Source organism: Dunckerocampus dactyliophorus, chromosome 20, assembly GCF_027744805.1.
Source record: "Dunckerocampus dactyliophorus isolate RoL2022-P2 chromosome 20, RoL_Ddac_1.1, whole genome shotgun sequence".
NCBI lineage: Eukaryota > Metazoa > Chordata > Actinopteri > Syngnathiformes > Syngnathidae > Dunckerocampus > Dunckerocampus dactyliophorus.
Genome location: NC_072838.1, coordinates 14,332,918 through 14,358,366, shown reverse-complemented (window position 1 = coordinate 14,358,366; position 25,449 = coordinate 14,332,918). Strand labels below are relative to the sequence as shown.

At 43.1% G+C, this 25,449-nt stretch overlaps 1 long non-coding RNA gene across 1 annotated transcript; it reads right to left on the bottom strand.

Annotated features, from left to right (window-relative positions):
- Nucleotides 1-61: 61 nt before the first annotated feature.
- Nucleotides 62-25,173, bottom strand: LOC129172944 (uncharacterized). Its single transcript, XR_008567135.1, has 5 exons — nucleotides 25,123-25,173; nucleotides 24,959-25,012; nucleotides 2,116-2,212; nucleotides 1,066-1,372; nucleotides 62-979 (listed from the first exon to the last, which is right to left on the bottom strand). It is a non-coding gene; the product is annotated as an uncharacterized LOC129172944 (long non-coding RNA).
- Between the last annotated feature and the right edge of the window lie 276 nt (nucleotides 25,174-25,449).

Sequence of the window (25,449 nt, the reverse complement as noted above, 5' to 3'; positions counted from 1 at the left end):
AGCGTATCCCAAAAGGTGCGTACATCCTTTAGCAGCTGATAACTCTTACGTTTTTTCTTTGCAGATAAAACCCACTGAAATGAATGATGAGTAGCCGGACTTAACTAAAGTGTGAATGCACACAAAGACAAAAGGGAATTGTTTCACGATGTCTGGGATTCCATTGCTTCGTGTTGTCAGCAGCGTCTGGACCAGAACGAATGCCAGTTTGAGAACAGGCGGTGACAAAACAATAAAAGGATTGTAGATTCTATTTTGAACATTTGATGAATTAAAATAAACACCTAGTTTAGAATTATTTACATTTTTTTTGGGACACCCTGTATGAATGTGAGTGTGAACGGTTGTTTGGCTATTCGTATGTGCCCTGCGATTGGCTGGCAGCCAGTCCAGGTTGTACACCCCCGTGACCCTAGTGAGGCGAAGCGAAGCGACAGAAAATGAATGAATAAAATAAAAAGGCTAAAAAATAACATGAATGTGAACCCCCGCATCATTTCATTTTTCTGCGGCCCTTGGTGTAAAAAGTTTGGACACCCCTGATATATAGTTTTTCAAACTGTAAGCTCGTTGACACTGAATCAACAGCACCTCTGCTGGTTGCAGCCTTGTATTGCACACCAATCTGAACATTCCAGGAATTGATTATGCCTTTCGGTAATCTATTGTGTTGTGCAGCTCCATAATGTCATCCTGAGAGTATTTAGCTGTACAGAAGGAGCACCCTTAGTCAAATAAGAACTAAAGACAGCAACATGAGTACATGTGTTAGTAGGACACCTGCATGGGTCACATTGGATCATCCAGCTCCAGTGTCGCACGACTTGGACTTGGACGGTAACCAAACCCCACCTGATGTGATAATTGGGGACTGTGATGCTGTGGGGGGAACTGCCCTCATTATGACAACACCTGGCATGGCTCCTCCTGCTGAGGGTTCACCGCCATATCTCGCCTGCCCCTCCGCTGGTGGATCATCCTGTGGGGAAGGAGACAGGCTTTTTATTGGTTTGTCATTATGCAGGCTGGTAATCAAGGCAGCCTTTTGATGACCCCTGGACACACCTCATTTGGCTCCGGCAGGCCAAGTGACGACATTTCATGTCCAAGGTAAAACAAAGACAAAATTGAAAATTGTGTAGAAGGCTGCCTTTATTTCCACTCTTACTGCGATACACTATTTATAGCAACAAACACACTTTTTAAGCATCCAGAATAAAAAATCTATGTACAGTAGGTTGTGTGATACTTGAGTTTGTGGCGAGATACAACTAGCGCTGGCGCGCCATCAATCCCAAGCAGCAGTGATCCACAGTGTCTCCTGTCACATCAAGACCGCTCACAGCGATCCTGGCTCTTTCCTGCATGAGAGCTAGAAGAGAGTGAATAAAATGTGCTTTTTTGCCTACAGTAGCTTCTTGTAAAGTGATACCAGTGTACCTAATGTTGTGGGCAGCAACCCCAACGACACAACCAAAATCACTATCATATCTGGACATGCGTGTTCTTATTGCTTTCATTTTTAGACTGAAATAAACACTTGTATTACATTGGGTGTACCTAATAAGGTGTCCTTTGAAAGTTCTACTTCTCCCCACTCCATTTTGAGCCTCAAATAGGTCTAATTATGTATTATTTCCTTTTTCCAAGTCTATTGTGGAATTGATTGTGCTGTTTTCTGTATACATTCTATTGTTTAATATTTCTACAGTACGCTATTTGCTCAAAATAAATAAATGAAAATGAATGAGTGCATGTAATACATCAACGTGTAGATGTTTCATATATTAGGAACATTTATGTCACAGCGCCATTAATAGTCCTGCCTTTTCTCATAAGCCCATGAAGGCACCATAAATCAGACACGCCATCAGCCCTTCTCTATTCGCTCTCTGACCCCGAGAGTCCTTCCGGAGAAGACGAGCATTCGCACTTTGGCGAATGACGCGGGCGACGGCGGTCAAGGACGCTTTTTTTTTTCTTTTCTTTTCTCCAATCCAATAAGAGCGAGCGATGCAAAATTGAATTAGCTGCTGTTTGTGTCCACTTTGTGTGGATGCGTGATGTCGCCAGTCATGTGTTAAGGGCGTCTTTCTGTCCTCCACTCATTCATACCTGTTCTTCTTCTGCATCTTTTTGTCCACGCTGTACGTGACGTCTCATTGGAATGATTGGTGTGCAGGTGCCTCTGCGTCCACACGCTTGAAGGGTGCTTGAACACACAGAAGGACACAAGTTTACACAACAAGCCCTACGTGCTCTTCTTCTCTTCTCCCGCGTCTAATTCCCCCTAAAGTAGCCACTTTTGGGAAACAGATGCAACACTGAGTTTGAAGAGTATGGTGCAGCATCAGGTCATGATAACCACGATTTGAATCCCTCCCTCGCGGCCTTCGTGTGCCCTTGGGTTGCTACCAGGGACACAAAAGCAGCCTTTAGCTGCCTTTGATGTGATTAGCATAATGTCTTTTGGATGCTAATGCTAAGTGGCTGAGAGTAGTCGCTGAAACCCACGCGATTTGTTTGCACGGGTGCAGGTCGCCTTCTTCCCCCCCCCCCTTGTCTTTTCTTTGCATTGTGACCAGCGCCTGTCTCGCTTCGGCTCCGTGGCCGTCATTCACCGTCTCTGTGAGGGTCAGGAGGCGGGACCCCGTCTTCCTTCGGTTGCATTTGTCACCACGGCAACAGCCCGCCCTATTCTACGTAGCTCTTTGAGAGCAGGGCCCGTTGGTGCGACACACGGACATAAAACAATACAAATGAAATTGCTGATAACGATGAGTTACACCACCCAGATATGCCGCTTTTTTCACATGATTGCTCGTTCATTGACCAAGATGGAAGCCAGAAGGTCAATGCGCCAAACTATGATGCAACTGGAGGGTCAGTTTGCGAGAAGTAGTTATGTATGTTTAATTGGTTAGGTACTTCACAGGTTCACCCAGAAGCAAAGTAATCAATTACCAGTAAACTTTGTAGACGTTTCCCCCCCCATTTTTCATAATTTTTGTCCACTTGCAGCGGGTTCACAGCTGACAGTTGGGCACCCACTTCATAATGAGCATTACCGCCACCTACAGGACTGGAGTGGTTTGGTAAAAAATCGAACACATCAAGCAAACATGCTGAGGCTTTAGGACTTAGCGGAAGTCAACAGGCTAAAGCGTTACCTCCTCCTTACCTCCTTGTTTTTGTCACCATCACTGGGCTATGCAAAAACCACAGTGGATTTTTAGGAAGATTGTGAAGAATGCATTACAGGAACAGTTTTTCTCACCTCAGAATCAAAAACGGTAAGGCCTATCATCTTATGCCATCGCCCGTAAACCAGGAAGTGACCTCATTGTCCACAAACCATGAAGTAGCCTACTAATTAACAAACGGATGGGAAAAAAACACAAATATGGCACTCCACTTTTATTAAAGGGATATTTTTTGCTGTTTGCTTTTTCAGTCATATTGAAACAGTTTCCTTCTCCCAAGCATAAAAAAATGGTACCTTCCTATCGCCCTACGTCATCCTCTATGAACAGGGAAGTAGCCTGCTAACATGCCCACGAGCTTGCTGGCATATAAATGCACAAACAAACTTGACGACTGACTACTATTCTGGTTTTCTACATGTAATTCGTTATTCATCGTCATTGCTGAGAAATAGCTGTAGCTTGTCCTTGACGCACACTTCACGCTCCATCTTTACAATCCATCTGCCCGCAATCATCTCCAAAAAAAAAAAATCACACTCGAGTGTCTTCCTGCGTCACATTTTGAAGTAGTGAGCCGCTGACCCGACGTCAGCAATCGATGCAACGGGAGTAAGAACAGATTGGGTGCGTGAGGGTGCCGATAATGGGACGATAAAGGCGTTAAATGAAAACCATAAATCAGAGCGCCGACATATGCCGCCTGATGTTTGCTCGCACCTGTCCCCCGCTAAGGACCCCGTCGATAGCGCCGATTGAATGACGGCGTTTAAAAAGCACCACAGATGGGCATTCATAGGTGGAAAATAACAGTTTGCGTTCATGCTTTTGTTGCTCATCTGCATCACTGAATGTGTAATTTGCATTAAAAACAGATTTTAATTTCCCTTTGCTTTTAATTAAGTCTGCATGTTCCGTGCCTCAAGTGGTGCAATGTTAAAAGGTGACATTCTGAGCCCTTAGCATGACATTTCCGACAAAGCCTAGCGACTGATGTCAACTCACTGTCAAGTTGAACCCTCGTTGCTCTTTACTCAACCCTAGAAGATCCAAAAAGCCAATTAGCCGCCATATTAATGGCTGTAATACATTATGGTGAAACGTCGAAGACAGCCATGGCGTCCGTTTAAAAGGTGCATGGGAAGAACATCAGTGGATCCTCTCACAGTGCGGTCATTGTGATATTGCGGTTTTTGCCAGGGGGGGTTTTTGCTCGAGGCGTTTTGAAAGGGGGTCGCTGGGAAATTAGTATTAGAGCTGAGCGGGGGAACTTAATTAAAGCACCATTCCCACAGCAAACAAGTACAATATTAAACAAATGATTTAGATGACCACAGATGCAACCAATTATGTTGTCTTGTATTAGAAGAGGCTGTCAAAGGCGGTGCCAATTTTTACAAACCTGCTTTTCCAGACATAATAATGCTTAGTTGTGATGAACACCCTGAGAGAAGTGGTATTATAGTGTAAGGCACAAAAGTGAATATTTATTTGGTGAATGGGTATCGTGTGGCTGGAAATGACACAAGAAAATGGCATAGATATACTAATGTCAGCTCTTAATTGACATGTTTGCCATTTTGCATCTTGAAAATGGTTTATATGCCTGAGGAGATTCTCTTCCACCATTCTAAAGGGGAAATCCTCGCATGATCTTCCGAATTCTAATCAACGATACATTTGGAATATGAGATACGCATGTTATGAATGATAGGAGAATGCAAGAAATTAAGAAAATGATGACAATATGTTTAATTGATGTTGATAAATCCGAACATCAGGTCGTTTCCAGCTAAAAGATACCAGCAAATAAAAATCCACTCTGGCCAAGATATGACTAATAAATATTCCCAAATTGTGCATGGTGGGGGATCATAAAGGTCCAGAATGTTCCCCCACGTGCCCTCAAAACACAAAATATAATTGAGGATGGATTTGAAATCCCAATTAAATAAGACTGTGTGGCATTATTAGGTGATGTCCCAAGTGGTGGAGTCAAATGTTAATTTGCTTCTTGAATATTTTAGCCTATAGTCAGCTGCTACCCATAACCCCCATTGTCACACAAGATGTCTTATATCCCAGTGGACACACACACACACTATAAAACTCCCCACCACGCCTTGTCTTTGTTTCACCATTTGGCTTTAACTTCTGCTTTCCAATGTGACCCCCTGCAGAGGTCAACACATAAATGCCAAGCCGACACCCCCTCCCTACCCCCCTCTTCATTCTTCGACCCCCTTTAAGTGCTGCTCATACCCCTTCACATACATGGTGACCTGGCCTGCATGCAAGCCAACATGATAAAAACACTCCTTTTGATGCTCAAGCTAAAAAATAAAACATAAATTGGGCGATTTTGGAGGTTGTTATGGATCATGGGGGCTGATGGACTCATAATGGGCTAAAGGGTGCCGGGCGGTGCTTGGGGCCAAACATAAGATGGAAGAGCGTGTTTAGATGCAGTGGTCACTGTATATAATCGAGCATGCAGCATACTGCTTGTGGCTCGTGCTGACGTGGTCGCCCATGGAAGCAGATGCAGAGCTGCACGGCAACAACAACAAGAAAAGCTCATTAATCACCGTCGAGGAGGATGTGTGTGTTTACGTGTGTGTGCAATACGGTCTGCCAGGTGGTTTTGCGTCAATGCATTTCGTCGTTTGTCTGATTCTCCTTGTGTTATGTACAGTATGCATGAATGCTTTGTACTCATGCATATTAATCACAGACAAATATGCACATTCATCATAGAAACATTCCTAGAAAGTAACAACATCATAAACTTAAATGCTAAATGAACTGTAGGATTACCGGAATGACAACAGTGGTTGTCGAACGGTGTGGCTGCAGGATCCACCATCACCCCTCAATGACAAGTGGTGACGCAAATTGCGGGAATTTTTCAACTCAAACTTCTCATGTATCTCATATTTTCAGGGACTGTTTTCAACACAACATGAGCTGCAGTGCTGGGACGCTGTCTCTTTAGGGCGCGCTCTCCCTAGCGGATATTTGCAACTGTGTGTCGGACGGACGACACGTTAAGTCTCCACTCGATGTCCTTCCTCTCCCACTCAAGCTTGACAGTCATGCAGAAACACGGCATGCACGTCGCAACGGCGTAGCAAGCGAATAGTGCAGACAAGATCGTGAGGTGCATTCACAGATATTGGGTCATTACGAGGGACGGCCGATAATATCGGCATAAAAATTTTATATCCGTCAGTATTGGCTCTTTAAGCGCCACGAGCAACACCGCTGTCATCATAACAGTCAGCACACAGCAATAACTTAAGCCGATGCTTAACCGTGTTCGGGGTGGCAGGACGCCGTAAGTTGTCAAAACGCCACTAATGGTGAGCGGGGGGGCTCATAGACATATATATGTAGACGTCGCATCGAGCGCTGAGCTGTACGTCAACATCTCCACCATATTGGATGTTGCAAGAGTCGAAGCAGAGAAGATGCCTCATTGATGATGCCTCGTGTGCTGCAAACCAAATCCCAGGGAATAACATTTCACAGGTAAGACTTAATAATGACCTTTGATGGCCATTATAACATTGTTTTGAGAGCATAATTTGCCAACGTTGTGGAAAACACTGTATTCCTGTTCGCAAGTCATTCATTCATATGTCTATGGGAATGTAAAACCCCCCGCAGAAATAGTGGCAGACAGACACGGTAGTTTGCTTACACGAGATGTTGTTTACAGCCACATCCAGAAGGTAATCGCTGATGCTGTATCCAACAGGTATGTATTAATTCCACACCAGGAAGTATGTGATGTTACACATATCGGTATCGGTTGATATTGGAATCGGAAACTGAGAGTTGGACAATATCGGATATTGGCAAAAAAGCCAATATCGGACATCCCTGGTCATTACATTATTATTATTTTTTCTCAGGCAAACACCCGCAACCCACTGAAAACAGCTGAAAACGGTCCCGAAACAGTTGAGGACCACTCAACAAACACATGAGTATGCCCCCTTGTGGCATGATGACATCATAGCACTCCGATTGGACGTTTGGTAAATGCTATGATTTTCTGGTTTTCCTGTCTTGCAGGAAAAGTCTAATATGTGACATCCATCTTGGAAAAAACTATTACGCTTATGAAAAAATGAGCTGAATAACAGCTCTCAGTACCCACCGTACAGCCGTAGAAGCTATTCAATCCAGTCAAACGCAGTGTGTGCGTGTGTGTAGGAGTCTGGTGAAGTCTCCCCCACCCCCACCCCCACCCCCACCCCCACCCCCACCCCCACCACACAAACACACACACACACACTCAAGGGTGACTCAACCCAACCTACACTAGCCTTCTCAAAAGTAGTAAATCGACAAATGTAGCATTGAATCATCCTCCCTCCCCCCCTTGGTGCCCACCCGTCCTGCACACAGCTTGTGTGTTCATCTGCAGGAAGAGTTGAGTTTGTCCTATTGAGAAAATGTGAAGGTGTGGGAGGCACACAAAACCGTGTTTGCCCACAGTTTGCCTAATGACTCGGAGGAGGTCTTCGTGATCGGCCTCGACTCGCTGACATTCATCTCTGCAGTGAAAGTGAGGATAATATAATGGTAGTATTACAAAGCAATGAGAACTTGCACAAATGCAAGTACACCAATCGTTTTATTACAGTGCATCTTCCCAAGGGACAATACTACAGAAATAAATGTTGGATATATTGTAGAGTAGTCAGTTTACAGCTTGTATCGCAGTATCGATTTACAGTCCACTGAAAATGACGCAACACAGCCATTATTCTTGAAATAAATGGCAACACAATGGAATTGCGCAATACTAGATTTTTTGGTATTTAAAAAAAACTTTTTGGTCATTTTTATCCCAATAAAACACATGACAAATACTTGCCATTTACCACATTTTTCATAACATATTAGTCAAAACAAGTTCCAATACTATATTTTTACATAATGTAACCTAAATACAGTGTGTCCCACGCTCTGGGAGTTAGCATGTTTTTTGGTTAATGTTGATGATTTTGCCTCGGTTTGCATACACTTTCAGTTAGCGTACAATATGGCACGTGTTTTTTCATGCTGTTAATTCATTCAGTGCCTGCCATTTTTTCAAAAAACAACCCCTTCAGTACCGACCATTTCGGACAATTTTGACTGATCTTCCAAGGCACACAGAATATTGTTGCTAGTACATGGAAAAAGGAACCGGAAGTCAGGTCAGTCGCCGTCTATGATGTCATCAGCGGTTGACTCTGTAGTTCTTTGCTAACTAACACAGTTACACCACAAGTCTCCGATGTTCTTGTTGACCACGGCTACAAAATAACCCACAATGGAGCCAAAGAAAGTTAAAAAAAAGGTAAGAAACGCTATTGAATTCAATAAATAATTCAGAAGGATTCAAGTCCGAGTGGGTCTTGCTTACACATCACTGTCTTTGTCAACAATCACATCTTTAATGAAGGTAAAGGTGATGTTAAATGTTCCTTTTATTCATACGCAGAGCGCTGCGGTTCACGATGATAACTCCCACAATGATATTTTGTTTCGAGAAGGCCTTGTTTTGTTCTCCAGTGCACAAAGAAAGCTCCATACAGAGACCTGAAAAATTGTCGGCCAGGTCCTCACAAATGCTCTTCTGCATGAATGAGCAATCATAAATGGAACTCAAAATCTTGTAAAAAGTCTCACTAGAAAAGTAGAAGCTGCACAGAGAGGCCAACTCTGTATTAAATATTAAATTTAAGTGTCACTGTCTGCTTTTACAATGCCCTTTCTCCAAAAGGATGCTTCTTATTCTCTGTAATCTTAGCTGCTCCATAAACATACAGCGGAGTCATCCCTCACACAGTGCAATGTATCTGTCAAATGTAGAGCGAGTTAACTTGAGTTCACAGTCTGAGCAGCTTAGCCATCAGTGACCATCACGGGCAACACTGGCTTACAGGTTACGTAACACTACGTCATGGAACGGTGAACGGAGAAGCGGCTTCATGAGCATCTTTTTCAGAGATGATATGAGAATGTTCGGCCAGCGATGCTGTCCTCAAGGAACCCCTCTGGGCACTCACTGGTTGTGGTGACTCACCAGTGAAGTCATTCCAGCTGAGAAGACGCGACAACAATAAAAGGTCATGGAATATTTAGACTTTTTTCGCATGTGAGCTCGACTATTTTCCCCTTCCAAGTGCAAGAACGCACTCAAGTCATCCTTATAAATAAGTTCTCTTTTGTCACTTAGAGATGCTTAAGTGGATTGTTGTTGTAAAGGTACAGGTATGGCACGTACAACAACAACAAAAAATGCAAAAAAATATAAAAAAATGTTGAGACGGCAATTTATTGCAAGCAAGCATTAAGTGAAATAGGCTGGTCATCAGCTGATCAAAAGTTTAAGACCTTTAAAAGTTAAAATCTTGGCAAAAATGTGGATTCAATGTCATTTTCTGTCAGGTATTCACACTGTCATGATCTCTTGATGGCAAAGGCAAAAAAGCTTTCTCTCTTTCAACACAATTGGGCTGTTGCGTTGTGTAAGCAAGGCCTCTCGCAGAGTGAAACCCCTTCAAAGATCCTGAGGGTTATGGAACAAAAATAATCACATGGTAGATAAAAAAAAAGTCACCTGCTAAGAGTCGGAGGAGCTGATTGGCTGTCCGTCAAGACACGGGACGAACGATGTAGGTTTTCTGCAAAAAACAACCTTCGATTCTTGCTCAATATTCCGGTTTCTGAAACATTCGGAATAACCCGTTTACATGCGCGACGTGAAAAAAAAACCCTGCACGGACAACGTCTCGACGCACAGAAAACGTCATGACACAATGCCTGTCATTTTCACTTCTTCTTCCTGTTTCCAAAAACAACAACACCGGCACGGCGGATAATGAACGCCTTTGTTTGCGTTTTGGTGCTGGTACTGACCCACCACCAGTACTTGACACTATTCTGTCTCACTTTCTTCATTCACGGAAGGCGAGAACGAAACGAAATAGGAAATGGAGCCGGAGCTGTGCCATCCACATCCATGCTATATCCCCAGAGATCCCCGGACACTTTTAAAGATGCGTTCGTACAAACCCTGCTTGGCGTAACAGCTTGCTCACCTTCTGATAGATTTCGCTATTGCGGTACTTTCTACAGTCAATAAAAGCATGTAATGTTCCGGTCTTTCACCACACTAACGAGGCGGCTTGTTTCCCCCTCGCTCCAAAAGTGTGGGGTTTTGCATGTTGTCATGTTTACAAGTAGTTCCTGCCAAACACACAAGATTCCTTTCGAATAGAACATGCGCAGAACACAAATTAATGTTCCTTTTGATCGGGATATCCCAATAGGCGTATACATGACCCGATTTTCGGGTTAGAAAAGGAGTAACCCAGGGGTAATATTTGTTTTTTTTAAAAAACGGAATATAAGCATATTCCGGTTTTTCAAAAGGGTTATTGGTGTTTACATGGCCGTGCACAACAGGATTATTGCTAATATTGTGGTTATGATAGGGTTATTTGACTGCACGTACAGTAAATGTAGTCACTGTCGTTGTGTCCCTGGGCAAGACACTTCACCCACCTTGCCTCCAGTGGTGCCCACACTGGTGTATGAATGCCAATGAACGTTTGGTGGTGTTTGGAGAGGCCGTCGGCGTGAATTGGCAGCCACGTTTCCGTCAGACGACCCCAGAGCAGCTGTGGTTACAGATATAGATAACCACGACCAGTGTGTGACTGAAGAGTGAATAATTTGGGTGCCTTGAAAAGCGTTAAAAAAATGGAATCCCTTATTATTATTAATACTTTTAGATAAATCAAAACATGAAAAGTTAAACAAAAATCCACAAATGTTGAATTGCAAATATCTCTTTGGTGTTTGGAGTGAGGATGATTAACTTGTTTTTACACTTGCATGACAGTTAAGAATGCCAACATGCTACTTAACTCATTGCCTGTACTGTACAGTAAAAAAAAAAAAAGATTTATTGAAGGCTTATGTTTGTCCTCTGGAACAGATTATTTCTATCTCCATTATTTCCTTTGGGGAAAAAGGCTTTAAAGCTGATTTCTGTGTCACCGAGAGTTCGCTCTGTATATCGGAAAAGACCATTTACTGACAATACTGACTGTAGAAATACACAGAGCATTGGAGAGTATTTGCTACAGGTATAAGCAAAAGCCATCAGGTCCTTTTACAGCGCTTGGTGACATCCGAGTAAAGCAAATTAGGTCACAGTCAGTCACAAATACACAAGACAGCAGTACAGGGAAACAGCATCCGCCGTAGGAACTACATAATCCCTTCTCAAAGACTGCAGCAGCAGCTTTGCATTTTATCTTTCACCCCCTCCCGACTTATTTCTCATTGATTTTTTTACATGAACCCACTTTCACCCTCTGCCTGCCTTCACACAAGGAAGCGCTAAACATGAGTGCACCTGGAACCATGTTTGGTTCCCATCAGATGATTTCTTTCCAGCTAATCAAGAGTGTTAAATGGTACATTCCGTATGGGTCACCACTATCATCCACCTCCCCTGAAAACAACTTCAGACAAGTGCTGCTAAGACGAAGTGGCTATTAGAGCGTAGGCGTCTATGTAAAGACTTGCCAAAGGTTCCGCGTCTATATTTAGAAGCGGAGGTCACCCTCACTCCTTTGCACCGTCGCGTTCACCTGACAAGAGGAGGGCGGGATAAAGATGGATTAGATGAGTGATGTCATGAATCTACACGGGAGGGAAATGTCAACCTGTGCTGAGGTGTGCGTCACGGCAGCTTCAGGGCAAACTGGAATGAAAGTAAAGAGGAATTACACCTCAGTTTCCTCCTTGGGTGAAGAAAATTGGACTAAACGAAATTTAATGAAACTGCATCTGGCATTTTCTCAGTTCAAGACCAGCACTATTGGCGCAGACAGCAGCTAAATAAGTACTGCTGTGTTGTTGTTGTTGTTGTTGTTGTTGTTGGAAATGAGATTCCTTTGCCAAGGATAGACAACCCTCCAGAGAGGAATACTCATATTTACTGTCAGGCTCTCATTTGCAGCTCCGTATCGCTATTGCGTCATTCCACTATTCATTTTCCCCCTTCACTTTCGCAAAGTGTACCTGGGGAGTTTATACAACGATTTCCTGCCTCCTTTTTTCCTGCAGGCTACTGATGCAACTTCCCATTTATGTGGCACCTCCATGCATAAGGAATGATGACAGCATGATTAGACTGGGAAAGGACGCTGCAGCGCAAAATAGCATTCACAATGTCCTGTACGGTACAGTCGTACATCAGTTTCCGTTATCAATTAGTTACAAGAGGTCAGATGAAAACTGAAACGAACTAACACCGAAGCAATTTTTCCCATTAGAAATAATTTAAGTTAATCCAATTAATCCACTCCAGACACTCAAAAATACATTTTATAGAAAATAGAATTGTTTTGCTTCAGAAAACAACGCAAAATAATGATAAATAACGAATTAAATGGATACATTAACAATTAATATCATTTTTTCCTCGATTGAAGACTTGCTGGGAAGAGAGGAGAGAATCCACACTGCAGCGAACTAACAACAGCTTCTCAACATCGTCAATCGTTTGTGATCTCTGTTTCATGAACAACTTGACCTCTTTTACAACATTTGCATCCTGCCTTTCTCTTGCTTTGGATAGAACTTGATGTGGACCTCCCATACATCCTGGCGAGTCTGGCCGTGCGGACGCCAAAGAGTTTCTCACTTTCTTTATCAAATTGCTGTCACTCACAACTTAATATGAAATCTACAATCAGTAAGTCAGAAAGGCGTAGGGGCACCCAGTTCCACGGAATGATACAGTACAGGGCAAACTTGTACAATAACCAAGACAGTGTACGAAAACAGGCAAAATTTGGGTGTAAATTTTCATAGAAAACCGAATCATACAAAAACTGGGATTAACTGTACATCATTTTAGATAGCCCAAACTACCATTTGACTCAAATATAAGACAAACCTGAATATAACAGCATTTTCCAAAAAATGTTTTTCAACGTTGTTGCATGTGTACAGATCAGTCCAGGGTGTACCCCGCCTCTCGCCTGAAGTCAGCTGGGATAGGCTCCAGCATTACCCCACGACCCTAATTAGAATAAGTGGCATAGAAAATGAATGGATGGAGGCATGTGTACATCTCTGACTACACAATGACCTGTCTTTTTCAGTGTGAAAATTCATGTCAGTACGATAATAGCTTCTCGATGTACGCACCTACAATACGATGTAACCTACACAGTCCCAACAACCATCCATCCACCCAACTTCTATGTCGCTTATCCTCGCTAGGGTCTCGGTTATGCTGGAGCCTATCCCAGCTGACTTTGGGCAAGAGGCGGGGTACATCCTGGACTGGCTGCCAGCCAATTGCAGTGCACATTTAGACAAACAACACGTAGCTCCTATAAATAACTTCAATTGAACTTTAATCACGATCCAGAGTGCATGAAAAAGCAAGAGTAAGGCAAGTGTAATGAGATCCACGCACGGGAGGCGACAAACGACCTGGACTGGTGATATTTATCATCAACGCGCAGCAAACCCTCACATCCAGAGCGAGGTATGAGTCTTGCTCGGTTTTCATTGGCTGTCAAATTTGGAGGAAATTCTGGGGTATCAAAGTAGTCCAGAGGAGAAAGAGTGACCGGTGTTGATCGAGTAGTCTTGCTAGTAACGGATCTTGCTGGTATTAAGGATTAGGTTCCCATGCTGCTTTTTGGTTTATGTCTCTATTATTTTTAGAAATGTCATGGCAGGTATTACTTTGTCCTTCGTGTCTACCTGTGAGAGAGTACCGAATAAGCATCCTGTCCGCTCATTGGCTGGTCAATGACACTCCCACTAATTGGTCCTCATCTCGGCGACAGCGATGAAAAGTTGACATGCACGAGAACAAAATTTAACATGTACGAATTTCGGGTGTCACTTGACTGGACGGAGACTCGCGATAATCACCCTGTCGTACTGGTTCCATTGACAATGAATGGACGAGAGGTGATGTCGCCCCCCACCGGTGGAGCCCATAAAATGTATGACCTTCACAACAACAGTTGAGTAGCACCACCGACATCTTAAAGCGCATGCAGAGGTAAATAAAGCCGCTGGATGCCGACCACTCACGACACTTTAAATGCAGCTACTGTCACCTTGCGGAGTTAGTTAACAAAACAATATCAGGAGGTTGCCTACAGCCACAGCTTAATGCCAATGTTTTTTTCAGTCCAGCGCTCATTAAAAACCCCGTTGGTAGAGACATCCATGTACATTTTCCAACATCCTTCAATAATGGAACATTTAAATATTTCTAACGCAACCTGGAGTTGTCAATCAGAGCCTCACATTTCAGCTATTCATCAAAGTTCATACACATTTGTGCACGATTTTACTGTTGCTCGTAACAAAACTAACAGGAAAACAAGGTAGGGCATCACGAATAATGCAAAGCCATCCCCAAACAGTAGAAAAACAATGGTAATTAAATGTAGTCGCCAAAAAGACAGTTATTTTGCTTACTTCTTAATAACTTACCAGAATTTTACACTAAGCTGAGGACGGTGGTGTTGATTGAATGAAAGCTACTTTATGTAGCCTACCACTAAGCGTGAGGTGCCATACCAAATACCTGGACCGCATACAGACAGCTCGTCGCAAACATTAAAGCAGCATTCTGCAGTCAACCCCTGACTCTCTGAAGAAACAAGTAAATATATAAATAAGTATATGATAAAACGGACCACCAGCTTGGGAGGTCGTGACTGGACTCAGGACCGGGTTTGTGGATCAAGTCACTGCTGGTGTGTTGGTGTATGAACCCACCACCAGGATTTGGCTCCTTAAAAGGAGGTAAAAAGAATTAGCCCGCTGGGAGCAAGATGATATATGCTATATATGCGGTGGTGGTGGTGGTGCTATAAATCCCCCGTTCCCTCAAGGAAATGTGACATCGGGGGGCCATTTGTGTGCTGATTGGCAAGCATGCTCGACTTGATAATTATTCCATGTTGACTTCACACTTCATATGCACAAGAGGCCGACATGTGAAGCCTTTACTATCGGATAATGATCACCTAATGAGCAGGTATGCATGGTGTGTGTGACGTGTGTGTGAGGTCATGATGACACGTACGCACACACACACACACACACACACAAAGTAAGTCATCTCCTTAAGCCCATGTAAGCACCTGTGCAGTACAGTAGGCGCAGACAGGAATAGAGCTAATAAGGGGCTTACCCACACATTTTCAATGGAGCTAAGCTTGAATGAACGGTTCAGGATTTAGTACCATCATGTTGTGTCCAAGTAATCCAAATGCAATAAAACAGCTTGAGCGCGTTTTCACACAATTTAATTCTATTACAAAAAAATCACGGTGTTGTTGGCGGTGGATAAGAGACTTAATTGTTGCATGACCCGTCTCGGCCAGGACAGCGCTTACATAAGGGGACATTATCAGGCCACATGAGCTGCTCGGTGACTCGGCTATTTGGGGAAAAAAGAGGCTGAGCATGACTCAGCAGAAGCGGGCCCTGGCATGTCACTGCCGTGGTTATTTTAGAATGACATCCTCACTTCGTACTCTCGTCAGACGTTAGCGCGTATGTGTTGATTAGCTTGTATTCACAGGTACAACCAGTGCTTGTTTATATACTTATTATAGCATGATATCATTTCAAGGTCGGCTACTATGCAAAATGGACTTTTTAATGATGTTCTAACAGTAATATGTGTCCCTAGACCACGGGTGTCCGAAGTGTGGCCAGGGGGCCATTAACGGCCCGTGGATGTTTTTTTCTTGGCCCTCGGCACATTTTCAAAATACCAGAAAATTAAAAAAAAAAAAAACTACAGAAAAAAAGCAGTAATTTTACAAGAATAAAGCCATAATATTCGGGAAAAAAATGCCTAAAGTTGAATTATTAAAGACAAAAAATGTCATATTATGAAAAACAAACAAAGCAAAGAATAAAGTTACAATTTTAGGAAATTTAGGTTGGAGGTAAAATTTATAATGATAATAAGGTCAAAATATTATTAGAAAAAAAGACATAATATTAAGGAAAAAATGTACAAAAAGAAAGTTGAAAAACAAAACAAAATAAAAACAGCAAAAATGAGAAAAAAAATGTAAAGTGCGGAGAAAAAGTTCATTCATACAAATAATATGCTTGGCAAGGATTCAAGGCATGTTTAGATGAGTTTGTGGTGGAATAATTTTACAGTCCTGACCTCAACCTACTTTGGGATGACCTACAACAGAGATACAACAGGCCCTCCTTTACAGTGACCTTCGACCTCGCTTCCTCTTGACTGAATAAAGGTCGAACGTCCCAGTACTCAATAATGTATTCTCTTTTCACATGCAGACCCGTAGAGGACAATTACCTTTGTTTTAATGCACAATCTTGAGCGCACCACACACACACCTCAACAGTGCTGAGGTAAGCAGAAAAGAAAGGTGAAAATGCCGGCGTCCGGGGTGTGAGATTGTGTCGAACGCTATCAAATTACCATGCGACACATATCTTGAATTAGCATGCATCAGATCCAACAGCCAGACTCCTGAGTGGTTATGCGTCCAGACGCATGTTCACTTTCAAGCCTGTTTCACTCCTCATTAGCATAGCATTACCATAGGCCTGCTCCTAGCCACATGCAACGTAGTCAGTTTAGTCGATGCTGCACTCGGGGGAGTCTTGCGAGAAATCGGTCTCTTTCTCCATGGATGAACCTAAAAGATGTAAGCTGTAGAGCAGTGGTTCCCAAACTTTTCAGAGTCACGTACCCCTTCAGACAGTGTACCCCCCTACTCCTGCACACTTAAAAAACATTTTCATGAACTGGAAATATGGAACATGATTAATTAACATAATTCATTTTATAGTAAGTACAGTAAGTAGTTCTGGTTCAAAAATGTGTATTTTGCATGGACAAATTTTGACAAAAGTTTTCCATGAGCACTGCTAAATAGATATCTTTTATCTCAGCCGGGTGTTGGGATCCTTCCGTTTGAATGGGTTGAGCTTGAGCTTCACTGTTGTCCACTATGAAGTCTGCATATTAATTTGATACCAAACTGAAAGGGAGAGTTTAACAAACGATAAAGCAGTGTCCAAATTACAAAAATATATACAACCAGCGATAAAGTCATTTTCGGAGGCGTTCAGGTGCACTTGTGATTGTGAGTGTTGGCACTAATTGTTTCATTTTTATTTACGTACCCCCATGACAATTAGTGTACAGTGTTTCATCGTTTATCGCCGGGGATAGGTTCCCAAAGTAGCCCGCAATTAGTGAAATCCGCAAAGTAGCTAACTTCATTTTTTATTTTTTTTTTTACAATTATGATATGCATATGTTTTAAGCCTGTAAAACCCCTCGCCATACACTTTATACAGTTTCTCAGACAGGTAATAACATTTTCTCACATTCCTCTCTTGTTTAAACACTCTCCAAAAAGTTCCAACCTTGGTTTGAACTTTGGTCGGACACAAGAAATGATTACGTTATTCCCACATATTGCAGTCCTGTGACCGTGCCTTTTTGACCTGGCGTCGTTCCGCTGTACTGTAGCGTTTTTGTATCCTTGTTAAAACATATTGCTGCAGTCCTCCTCCTTCGAAACAATGATTCATTTACATGCTCACAAGCAAGCGAGCTAGCGATGACACAGGAGACATGGCACGGCGACGCAAAAGAGATGGCCTATGTCCAATCAGGACGCACAAAACAATGGGCGTTGCAGGCAGATGAGCGAGGTAAGAGAGAGACACTCAACGTCCCACAATGCAATTCTTCTTAAAGGGCCGGGCTCAGCCTGTAACAGCGTTCATACGCTGTAATAAAAAAAAAAAAATCCGCAAAAGGTGAACCGCGATAGATCGAGGGAAAACTGTACCCCACTTTGGGAACCCAAGCTGTAGAGCACAGGCTGCTAATAAAAATGGTGAAGCATATAGTAAGTACTTCCACTCCAGTCCTGTAGGTGGCGGGATTGTGCATTTAAAAATGGCTTACCAACTGAAGACATGTGAAGAAGACCTGTCTTTTTTTTTTCTATTAAAATATTAGCGTTATGTTCTCTGAAGGGAGGCTCATTATGTCACATTTTGAACAAAAAACAATTAGTTGCTATCCTGCCACACTAAAGGTCATATAGCTCAGTCATAACAAACATCTCAGTCTGACCACGAGGAACAAATGCATGCCGCTCTCCGCTCATTCAATTTTAATCACACATGCATGCACACCCCGGTCTCAAACAAAGCGGCAAATAAATGCACGTCTCGGTGCTAAAGCGGTGACGTAACAAGAATACTGACTCATTCATTACTCATCTGCTGCACATGCACGTGGAACAAGTGAGCCGGGGAGGTGCTTAGTTCTGTCTTCTTTAGTACTGCACTTTAGAAGGACATAGAATATCAGATCATTGCTTATAAAAAGTAAACATGAATGACTAGTACTGTAATTGGTCTGTTCTCTCTGGTTTTGTGGGTTCCCGTCGCTGGTGCATGGATCCAAAACAAATGCTCCATTTGGCAACATTTTTAAGAAGATCTCCATCTTACTACACTCAAAGGGTTTTCTTCATCAATTAATTAAAAAGGAAGTGGCTTTCAGGTTTTCTGGCAGCTTTTCCTTGGGTCTGCCGGTGGATCTTGGCAGCGTGGAGCGGTGTCGCTAGGTGCTATGTCACCGGCGAGTTTCGTGGAGCTGGACTGCTGCGTGCCGGGGAGGACAGCACGGCCTTGGGGGCTGATTTGCCTCGGGTCCGGGGTGACGCTGGTAGCGACAACGAAAGACACCGGCGGCGTGTGTGCGGAGGGAATTGTGGGGCTGTTCGGTTCCAGTACTTGAAGAGGATGACTTTAGTGGTTTTAGCTCCTAGGAGGAGGATGAGGACAGCGATGAATGGCTTGTGCGGGGGGCTACTGTTGAACTAGCCATATTACATGCACTGTGCGGCACTGTTTGAAAAAAAACATTTATTTAATTAAAAGTGTAAAAAAAGTCTTTCTGTATATCATATTTCTGTGTTTGAAATATCCCAATTTACAATGTGGACACCTGCGGTTTATAGACTGGTGCGGCCTATACAGTATTTTTTTCTCTTTACACTTAGTGGCTGCGGCTTATATACCGGTGTGCTCTATAGTCTGGAAATGAAGGTAAGTTTTTAATTAATTTACAATCCATAACCACGAAACACCAAAACTCAGAACGCCGTAACCTGAGGACTACCTGTATCGTTATTATATGACCTTTCTCCACCTGTTGTGGCATCCAGCAGTGTTCCACTCAAACATATAAGTAATTCTTTTGATATCAGGGTTTATATTTCATAGCCTGCACTGGAAACTGCCCCGAGTTTATTTCCTAGCGTGAGTCAAACCTCTGTGGAAATCAAGCGAGAGTGTAGCAACAAATGACATCCGCCCTCGCCGCACTCTGTGATGGATTCACACAACGAAAGCGCACTGAAAACATATCGACAATTTAAGATGTTTTGCTGCAGCGCCCGCGACTACATCCCCTTTCAGTTTCTTTCCAATGACACTGACCTTGGAAAGACACGGCTGTAGTGCCCATTCGTTGTGCAGACGTAACTAAGGGAAGATGAAATGCATCAATTTGTTGTACTCAGCAGCACCACTCTGCTGACCTCCAAGCAAAACTAAACAACTCTTCTCATCTGCGTTGTTTGTTCTCATTTTCCCACTGAGGTACACTCTGAGCAGTACAGCAAAGAAAGGAAAGGTTAATAAAAGATCTCTATCTAGCCAAGTTGTTGACATCGCAGATGACCTTTTGGGATAAGCGTGCCGTGAAATGAAATGATTATTGTACTTTTACAAGCAAGTCTAAAGCAAAAATATGACTTTTTACTTTGTACACGCAGTCTGACTGACGGTAAAACACAACCTTAGCCAACACAACACAATTTCAACAAGGTGCACCAACAGCTTTCTTTCACACATTCTGACCAATCCATAACCAATTGTGAGGCTGCGCCTTTTCACAGTATGCTTCCTTCTAATTCGGACCAAATTGCATTGTGTTTGACTCAGAATGTTCTCCGAAAAAAGACAGAAACAGAATTCATGTCATAGCTGAGTGATCGTACAAATCTATGGCAACTCAATTAGCCCCATAAAACCTTCTTCTCTAATGGAGATTTAATCACATTGCACGTATTGCATTGGTAACTGAAAGACCCTTTTTTGGCCCAGTGGGTGATACCTGAGCATGATAACTAAAACATTTGCAAATGGGGTGTCCCATACAACCATGCCTTTATGCGATGCATTTGAGGAGGCTGGGAAATAGAAAACTTGGCGCTTATCAGAGCATTTTGGGCAAAAACAGTCACCATAAGCGCATTTCTTTGTCAATTTGTTGTTTTTTTTTTAACGTAATGCTTAATAAATAGTGAGAGTTAGTCCAATGAGTGCACCTTATCACAATTCACATTATTATAACATTAATGACAGCTACGGTATCTCACAAAAGTCACCCCTCGCATTTCAGCAGGCATTTTTAACTTCTATAGGAGTACTATCCACTTAAAATGACCATTATTGTCTGAATACCTGGCAACACAAGTGAGCAGCAAGATAAGTGTGATTTGTCTACAGTCAAGCATGGTGGTGGTGGTAGCTTCATGGTCATGGGGCGCATGAGTGCTGCCCACACTGGGGAGCTGCGGTTCATTAAGGGAAACTGGCCTGCATGGCCGTTTTCCAACGTGAAGAGAAGCCTAAACACACCTCCAAGATGACAAATAGCTCGCTGAGGAAGAGAAAAACCTGAACCCAACTGAGCACTGACTTTTGGCGGCATTCTCCGGGACACCTCCATCACCGTGGGATACAGAGGAGCCACCACACCATATGTTCCATTGCACACGCTACACCCTGGGATTCTCTCAGCATCCAGATAAGCATTCTGCTGTTGCCATGACGACCCAGCCTGGTGATAAGGCAGCAAAAGAGTATGTGGGGGGAGGAAGAGTAATGAGGTGTCAGGATAGCGTTACGGCTTACCGCTGACTTCTGACCACCAGGGCCAGTGAGGACACGGCTAGTGAGTGTAATCAGGACTCTATGGATAGTCTCACGACTTGGTTGTTTAAACCTCACTAAGGAGCCAACATAGTGGAAGGTGTGAGACTTGCAGGAGTGTGTTAGCACTTAGCACCACAGCTTCTAAATGCATACTGCGTTGCCTAACTACATCATCAAAGGCAGACAAGGGCAATATTAATGCAGCTAATTATGAAACCATGCTGATTCTTCAACTCGCTTTTGCGTGGCCCCTCCCGCTATACTTGGGTATCTGGGTCAGGCTGAGAGGCAGACAGTGAAAGAGGAGCGTGACTCACAAGTGTTTTTGCTGTTTGAACATGGACAGAATTGGTTAGAGCTGCGCGTATAAATCCTTCAGATGTCAGGTGTAAGATACTGTATATACTGTAGATCTATACAATACAAACCAGGGGCGCCCATTACCTCAATGAGTCGATTGCATGTGTCGCCCACGTCATAAACGTCACTTTGTAGACGTCATATGACGTCAGTCAGCTGACAATAAGCTCCCCTCCTGAGTCAGCGGCAAAGTAAGTGGCGATCAGAAAAGCCACACACGGAAAAGCATCTTTCATCTTTATTATGCCGATCGGTCTTTGGGACTTGGTCATTTTAAAAGTAGCTAAGAATGTGTGAGCACCGCTGATATACAAGTAGATCAACGCACAAGAGTTGCCATTTCTCTTGCTTAAAGGGATAGTTCGGGTTTTTTGACATGAAGTTGTGTGACATCCCCAACAGGATTGTAGTCCAATAACAGCGACTTACCCCCCACTTGGTCCCCTGGGGATGTCATACAACTTCATGTCAAAAAATCCGAAGTATCCCTTTTAGGAGTAAAGTACCGTATGTAGGGTGCGTTCACACTTGCCATGTTAGGTTCAGTTAAAACCAACCCTGGTGGATTTACTCTGCTAATACGATTTTCTGGCCAAGTATGAACCGACGGGTGTAAGATAGGACTCGCTCTGCTTGCAAGCAGACTCCGATGGGGTTCAGTTGCCTTGAACTCAAACGCAAACGCTTCGCGGACCGGTTCCACGGTTGTAATTATAACGCAATTACAACCAGTTCCATGGTTGTAATTGTTCCATTATTGAGGTATAGTGATGAGGAAATGAACCTTGGGTAGAATTTGGTCTTTTCTTGATTTAATCCTGGATATTGGGAAATAAGGACACATAACCTGACATTAATATCATGGTTTTATTGACTGTCTCTGATATTAAGTGTAATCGCATCCTGTGAAATGATTTGCAGTGCCATTATTGATGTGTTGTTTGCAAAATACGCACACAATTTGTGCTACACAGATAATATTGACAAAGTGCAGGAACTTTGGAAATCCAATAATGATTGTGACCTTTCATGTCTGCTGTTGTCACGCGTTAATTAGCATGGGAAACGCCTTGAACGCCTTCTGTTTTGCTTCAAACACACACCAGCTCCAAGGCAAGAAGCTAGGGGCCAAATTACTCAGCATGAATAAAACATTATGAAGTTAATTATGTACCGATATCTAAAAATCGTGTGGTGTCCAATCATCACGATTGTTATCGCTGCCATACATGTTTTGTCAGCGGAAAGTTTCATTTGCAACTGTTTCTCACGTCTTTTTCCATGTTTTTTCTGATGAGGCAGTGATTGAACACTGCAAAAAAAGAAATAGGAAAGTAAGCAAGCAATTTTAACTCCCTTGTCAGGTTTTTGGTCCACACGTTTGCAAAACGTGTCATATAAGAAAAAAAGTGCACCTGAAGTGCTGTCTTTCTGCTTTGCTTTCTCCTTGTGTGTGTGCGTGTGCGCGTGTGTGTGTGTGAGAGAGAGAGATTTGTGCACTTTAAAGGTATATTTGAGAAGCTTTTTGTGAAATCTAAGATGGCATTTTGGCTTGGAAAATTTGAATGTCATGTAATGCGTCACGAAAGCTGCCCAATCAAGTCCTTGCTTTATGAGTAGCCTGTATTCACTGCACAGGCTTTAGTCACGGGACAAAAATACCTTTTTTTTGGTCTGGAGCAGAGTACCGAATTATCAGTTTAAATGCAGCCTTAATGTTCGATAGGGAACTAGCTGCGTACACTAAATGTCACGACATTAGGTACACCTGCTCATTTCCACAATGCATCATACTGAAATCTGGTCACAAGCGAGGTGATGCAGTGCAGTTTTACGCCACACAACAACAAACATATTTAATCGTAATGATCATTGTAAAGTGGAATTGTGCACGTGTGCTTAATGAACTGTGTGACTAGTGTATACGTTGCCGATGAAGAAAGAAAAAGGACATTTTATAAGCCTGTAAAGTATGCATTTCTCTTTGTGTTTCATTACATGGCCACACAAGAGACTCTCTTCTGTCTGCTCTCTCCTCTCGTGTTTGATCTCGCCCTCCTTTTGCGTCCCACCGCTCGCTCCACTGTATCCCTGTGAGTCATCCGAATCAAAGACCATTCTCCGTGCAAACCCCCCTCACTACTGCCTCCCTCCTTGTTGCATTATTGATCAGAGCAGTCAAAGCAGACTCGACCTTGTGACGACAGCACGCACGCACACACACACATGCACACACACAAAGTGGCTCCATCAACCACCCTCCTCTTCTTCCCAGTGGTGATTTCTGTTAGATAAGACCATTAGGCGAGCTCGGGAAGAAGGGGAGGCGCAGTAAAAGGGCTGTCATGCAATGTGAGGTCATCCCATCATTCCACATGTATGCGGGTGGATGTATTTGAGTGGCCTTTACGGTTTGGAAGTCAACATCAGTCCTTGAGTTCTGAGTGAGAGTAACAATACATTCCTGCTCCTCTGCCGTCATAAAATGCTAAACGTTGTAAGGAAGGGCCTACCTGGCAACATCATGAGGTACGCCTGCATACTGAATGAGAACCATTACACATTTTACAAAAGCAAAGACAATCCCATCTTTTTTATGTGTCTAAATAAAATGACCAAAATATCAGCTCTAAACACGGCTGTGTTTCAGTTTTATGCTGCCAAAATCTGGAACAGTCTTCCAGAAGATGTGCGACAATCCCCAACTTTGGCAAAGTTATTTATCTTCAAATTTAAAGTAATCTGTGACAAATCAGGGCTACGCTGAATTTAAATCTGGAACAAGAGGACTTGACTTCTCTTCCACATCACTACACTGTCATTTAATTCACAGTTATTTATTACAGGCATGTCTCCTCCATGTGTTCTACACTGGTGGCGTTCAAATGATCCTACAAGCTAAATATCACATGATTATTGCTCTGTGGTTAGTCTGTGGGCATCTTTTTACATGTGAGTGCCCTTAAAAGACCCAAACTTTGCTTAGTGATTCAAAAAAGGAGGGTAAACCTCACTAGTGTCTGGTTTTGTAATGAATTTTTTAGTGCTTTAACACAGTAAAATAACACAGATGAGAAGGGTGTCATCTTCAAGAAGCTTGGCTATTTATGCCCCATCTTCTCACATCACCTCCCCCTTCGGTTCTTTTTCATCTCTCCCCTTATGCCTAAATTCTGTTTTCAGCTTTTTTCCACTCCAGGCCTTGATTATCAGCATCACTCCACGCCCCCGCCACCATTTTCATCCCTCCTTGCATCTCCAGGTGCATCAAAAGTGAAGTGTAGGACAAAGAAAAGCCCCTCACCCACCTTTCATTTTCTCTTGCTTCTCTGTGGGCTGCTGAAGGCTACCAGTCTGGAAAGCTGCAGATCACACACACACATACAGTATATATGTTAGAACACACACCCACACATCTCCCCAGGGGACGGTGAGGCATCAGACTGTCCCACTGTGGAAGCGATCTGCTCACCAAGGTGAGGGGGCTTCTGTCTGTATCTCATCACGCTGCCCACTCATCTGAAAGGGGGAGAAATAGTGGTTACTGTGGGCTGGTTTGCCATTTTTGTTAGTGTAGTGATCCCCCCACCTCTTTTGTCTTAATTAATAATTAACATGCATTCTCATCTGAAATCGGTCCAACAGGAAACAAGCCTGGGTGATGTATTAAAGGCTTGAGTGTGTCTTATAACGGCAGATGTGACGCATTCTGATCCAAACAGGAATGATTATGAGGTTCTCATTCCCTTCAGGCACCTTGGAGGCTGTTTCGATGCTCAAAGACTAATTGTGCGGAATT